Raw genomic sequence first — 6,308 nt, 5'->3', positions numbered from 1 at the left:
TATTGTAGTAATATTTCCTGCAAGTTGCACTACTGTAATAATATTTCCTGCAAGTTACGCTATTGTAATAATATTTCTTGCAAGTTACGCTATTGTGGTAATATTTTTTGCAAGTTACGCTATTGTAGTAATATTTCCTGCAAGTTACGCTATTGTAGTAATATTTCCTGCAAGTTGCATTATTGTAATAATATTTCCTGCAAGTTACGCTATTGTGGTAATATTTTTTGCAAGTTACGCTACCGTAATAATATTTCCTGCAAATTATGCTGTTGTAGAAATATTTTTTGAAAGTTATTAAACAATAGTTTAATGAAAAATTTCTCAAAAAAAAATTGAATAATCAAGTTGCTTTATCGATTTTATTTCAACTGTCAATCAAAAGGTATGCAAGTTATACTTTACAATGCTATATTTTCAACTATTAATCAAGAGAATAAACCTCCTTTACGTAGGCTAAACTTAGCATAAATTTCATAAAATCCATCTCATTGTTATGTTTCATTTCGTAATTAATTTATCATTCCACACATTCATACGTCAGTTTTCACGTATATTTCACGTATATTAAAAAGTACAAATATCTCTGAGCAAAATTGTTAATTTATAAAAAAAAAAAAATATAAAAGTTTTTTTTTCTTTTTTGTGAAAAAAAACGCAATAAATTTAACAAATCGAAGAAAATGTTGATGATAACATTAAAAGTTGTTGATTATAAGTAAAAATAAAGAAAAAATGAATGAAGATGAGGTGAGCAATAAGAGGCGGGGGAGGGGGAAACATAAGATGGAGACAAGAGACATCTATCTATCTATCCATCCTGTCCTGTAGTGATATAGTTTAGTAGTCGATGTGTATGAATAGAAAAAGTATGTATATGTAAAGAGGAGGGGTGAGCTAAAGCTTAGTTTCATTTCTTGACACATCTCGATCGATAGTTAGACTAGGAAGAATAAGCAAGCTAGCTAGCAGTGTTGTTGTTGTCATCTAGACGAAACGGACAAGAAGAAATCGAGAAATGATGGAGGAAGCTATTAGTTGAGCTCAATTCAATGTGTAAATCTTATTTAAAAAAAAAAGAAAAAGAGAAGAGAAGGAGAAAACAATAGATTGATTAATTGCCGGATACCGGAAACAAGAAACCGGCGAGAAATTGGGGGGTGGGAAAAAAAACTGCTAGCATTCATCCATTCATTCATTCATTCACTTATTTATTCAATTTTTTTTTTCATTTATATGTTTTTTCATTCTCTGTCTTTCATTCCATCATTCAATCCGGTTATATTTTATCGTTCTTTTCCGGTCTCTCCGGTCAATATGTAAACTGATAGAAAATTTCATTAAAAGAAATGAAATGAGCGATTTCATAATTACCGTAATTGAGTGAGATGAATGATGTGGAAATAGTATCTCTTTTATACTCATCCTAAAAACTTTTAATTAAATATTCGTTAAAAAAATAAAAAAAAACATTTAATTTGAATTTATCGCAGAGATGTGAAAAGAAAAAATGGTCTATCGGGAATACCGTATGATGAAAAGAAACATTTAATCGAGTGCATCGTAAAGAGATGGGAAGAAATATTATATCAAAAATATCGTAAGACGAAAAAAAAACTTAATTGAAGATGTCGTAAAAAAATACTGTATCAAGAGTACTGTGGGATGAGAAGATTGAACTAAGAGTATGGTGAAGGAACGAAAAGGAATACTGTATCGAGAGTACCAGTTCAGTGTTTTTTTCGTCTTAAAAAGGAAACATTGGACTGAAGGCATGATAGAAGGATGAGAAGAAATACTGTATTGAAAGTACTTTGCGATGAAAAAACACTGAATTGAGAGCATGATAGAGGGATGAAAACTGTATCAGGTACTGTATCAAGAATATCGTAAGATGAAAAGACATTGAGTTAAAAGTATGGTAGAGAGACAAAAAGAAATATTGTACCGAAAGTACTGTAAACAGCTAAGAGCAAAAATTCATGTTATGTAAAAAAAAAAAAAAAAGGGAAGTGTTAATAGAATATGTAATTTTGGAAGTTTTTATTTCTATTTCTTTTATACATTGGATGTAAACAACTTAAATCAACAATGAAGCTTACATTGTTTTGCTTTTAATTTTCAAAAATGCTATGCTCTATGAAATGCCACTTTAGAATAAATGACTGAAATGTTTGAATAAACAAACACGGAGTAAATGTATAATTCGAATATTAATCATATGAAAAATTTCAAGTCTTTTTCAAAAAAATTTTTCGCTTAACTTTCCAATTTCTATTTTTGTTTTTCCTTTTTCCTTTTTTTCTTTATTTTTATTGATCAGACATAATTTTTAATCTGTGGAAAATTTTCAACGATCAAAATGTTTTGAATCTTTTGTGATACACTTCATATGAATGTATCATAACAAATTATTAATGAACAAAATATCCTTTATTTTAGTTCAAATATTTCCAATAAATTGTTCTTTCCATTTTATTAGTAGTAATAATTAAAATTTTGTTGTATGATTTTTGAATTTTAAAAATAAACATTAAATTTGTCCATAGGTATATTGTTGAAAAATTGATTATTAAATTGACGAAAATTTTTATTTATTTTATTTTTTTTTCTATCCATACTTGAAATTTATTTAATAATCTTTCCAAATTTTAACTAAAACTTACTAAAAATAAAATGGTTTAATTTAGTAACCAAATAAAGACAAATAAAATAAAATCATAAAATTTTCATAAAATTAATTTATACAAAAATTTTATAATTTCAAAATAAATCCATTATGAGAAGCATAAAAATTGATTGGAAGATTGTGCTAAATATGAAAAAAACCTATTACAAACAATTCTAAAATTTCTGGAAATCGTGATGAATTTAACAATACGATATGAAAATGATGAATTCAATAATGTGATACTTAATTAGTTGCATTTTAAATTTTAATTACAATTATAAATTTTAAACTATTTAATATGAGTACATTTGTTCACTATTATTGTTTATGTCAGTTTGGCATATTTTGATTCATCCATACGAATTTTACAAAGGCTTAAACGAAATTTCATTCAATTTTGTCATCACAAATGCTTATTTTTCATCCCAAAAAAAAAAAAAAAAAGCGAGAAAGATAAAATAATTCTAAAATTGATGAGGAATGTTTTTGGTATACGGTAACGATAATGTGAATTACATGGATCCTATCATGTATATTTTAATTTAAAATTAAAATTGAATAATGAAAGAGTGGAATGGATATGACTGGTTTAATAGTTCAATGATTGGGATTGCTTGATTGAAAACGAAATGAGAAAAGAAAATAAATTGTGTATGTTAAAAAAAAAAAATGAGGGCAAATATGTCTAAAGTATTGGGACAAAAAAACAAGATAAATTACTTTTTGACTAGGCCACTTTTTCTCTTAGGCTTAAACATCATTGCCAAATGAATCATATAACACATTTTAGGCCTGAAAATAATAACTAACATATGGAGTAATCATTAGAGATTATAATTAGTGGCACACATTTGTGCACATAAATGGCGAAGCACACACACACACATACACATACATGCACACACACATACACACACATATATGCCACACACACATACACACACACACACATACACATACATGCACACACACATACACACACATATATATATATATATATATATATGTACATACACACACGTATATATGTCATTTAGAAAAATAGCTTAGAAGGACAAGAATCGTCATCCAAGAAAAATAAAGTCTAAATAGTGTATGTATGCCTTCCTAGTAGCATCTATGAAGTCACATTGATTTTCCCATTATGAGGCCAAAAAAAAAAAAAAAAAAAAAACCCAAGTCTAGTTAGCCTAGTAACAAAATTTTTCTCTTCATATTCATTGGATCTGATTTATTTGTGAAATTGACTCTTTTCCAATTTATACCATTCCTTCATAACTCATTAATAATTCATCCTCTTTATCATTTTGGCCAAAAAAAAAAAAATAATTTGTTATAAGGAAATTATTCAGCCTAGAAGCCTATCATTTTCACATCTTTCTTTTCATCGTCATTTTTTGCTAAATACAACAATAATATTGAATGTATATTGATATTTTTGCATCTTTCTTTAATTTGAAATATATAACTCAAAATATTAATTTGAAGAACGAAAATGGAAAAAGGAAAATTTAATTCTTACAAAAATAAAATAAAAATTAAAGAGAGAATGATAAGAATGGGAAAAGAATATGAAGTAGTGATAAGGAATTTTGAAAAATGACTTCAAATGATTTTTTGTTTTAACGGTTAAAAAAAAAAGTAAAAAGTCATTCATATATATATGTCACGTAAGATTGAAATAAAGAGAAATGTTTGAAGAATTCAATTTCCATTCTCTTAAATTAGAATTGAAGTAACTATGTTATTCAATTACAGCTTATACACATATCACGTCATGTCACTTCATGTCACCCAACATTGTCCTATCTCATATCATTTTTTATTTTAATGAAATTATACGGAACTAAACTATTTTTTGTCTTGGTGAGACTTTTTTTTGCAATTATATAAATGCATAATTAAAGGAAGAAGCAATGATGATGAATTAAAGGAAATCAATCAGTAACCGGAAATATTGATAGTTTCCGGTAAGTTAGAAAGTACACATTCCGGGTTAATTAAGGTTTAAAAACATGTGTAAGTGTGATTTCCAATACAATAAATGTGATATTTTAAAAAAAAAAACAGTATTTTAAATATATTAATTTACTGGTAATTAAATACTAATTTATTTGGAATTACCATGGTAATATTTGAAATTATATATGAATTCATCGGTACAAGTTAGTTTCACTTCGGAAAACCTATTGAACAATATCTCACGTATAAGATCCGTGTATGGATTTAAACGTATTTACACGTAACTTCCGTGTACATTCCAAGGATAAATGTCCTTTAACTGGAAGGATGTTCTAACTTTCCATTTATAATATGAAACGAAATGTGACAAACTAAGCAAGTATGTCTAATATGGTACAGTTTTCTGATACAGTATTCTATATTACTAATCGTATATTTTTTGAAAAAAAATTAAGAATATCTTCAAATGTCCGAAATTCCGTCTAAAAAAAAGAATATGCAATAGTAATGATGTATGTACAGTACGTATACTGTTTACCGGATATGATACTATCCCTTTCGGAATAAATAAAAGAGAAATACAAATGGTTAAAATTTGAATTATTAGTAGACATAGTAAACATGGTAAATGAGGATCTGCATGGATTAATGAATCATTTAAATTAATTAATTAACGAATGAATGAATGAATAAATGAATGGATAAAGATAAAATTGCAAATGTAAATTACAACTCGTGGAATGTTAACTTTTCGTGTAACCTGTCAACTGCCGCTCTTCCGTGTAACCCGTCAACTGCCGCTCTTCCGTGTAACCCGTCAACTGCCACTCTTGCGTGTAACCTGTCAATTGCCGCTTTTAAATGTAACCCATCAACTACCGTTCTTGCGTGTAACCTATCAACTGTTGCTCTTGGATGTAACCTGTCAACTGTCGCTCTTGTGTGTAACCTGTCAACTGCCACTCTTGCGTGTAACTTACAAATTCCTATGACTGAATTGATTTGGAATATCATCAACAAAATGTTTTATTTTTGTGAAATGCGTGAAATTATATTTCTTGGAAAGATTCCTCAATTTAAATTGCCGCAGTTTATCGCATTTGTTTTGCAACTGTTGGGAAATTTTCCTACGTTCGGTGTATTTTGTGAGAATGTGTCAGGGTAGTTTGTAGTGTGTTGCCAATCTTTCCTTTGACTTTCGGTCTACCCAAAAAGTGCGATCTTCCGCATTTCTTTGGTCATTTAATTTGTTCGGTCATCTATTCGGCCATTCAAATTATCAGGTCATCCAATTTACCCGCCATCCATATTGTCAGACTATTCTCATTGTCCAATGATTTAGAATGCCCGTATGGTAAATTGTTGCTATGCTTGGTCAGTTAATTTTGTCGTTATTATTCGATTACCGAATAAAAGGGTTCTCATCAAATGGTCGAATTTTTCCAGAAATAATTCGGAATGATAAAAATATTTTCCGTTTTATTCATCCGTTGCCAAATTAAGCCATCTGACGGAATACAATGTTTCCTACGCTTATCAGAAGCTATCTCAGAATTGCATTCTACTATACTATCCATCACTATGAGATGTTTGGGCGGGTTTTCTGGGAGATGATAGCGCAAAATGTGATTGAATCTAAATTTTGATTGGTTTTTTTTTTTTTTTTTTTTGTAGT

The sequence above is a fragment of the Loa loa genome, assembly GCF_000183805.2.
Source record: "Loa loa unplaced genomic scaffold supercont3.72, whole genome shotgun sequence".
Taxonomy (NCBI): Eukaryota; Metazoa; Nematoda; class Chromadorea; order Rhabditida; family Onchocercidae; genus Loa; species Loa loa.
The sequence above is the reverse complement of the archived record's forward strand: the minus strand, read 5'-3'. Positions refer to the sequence as shown.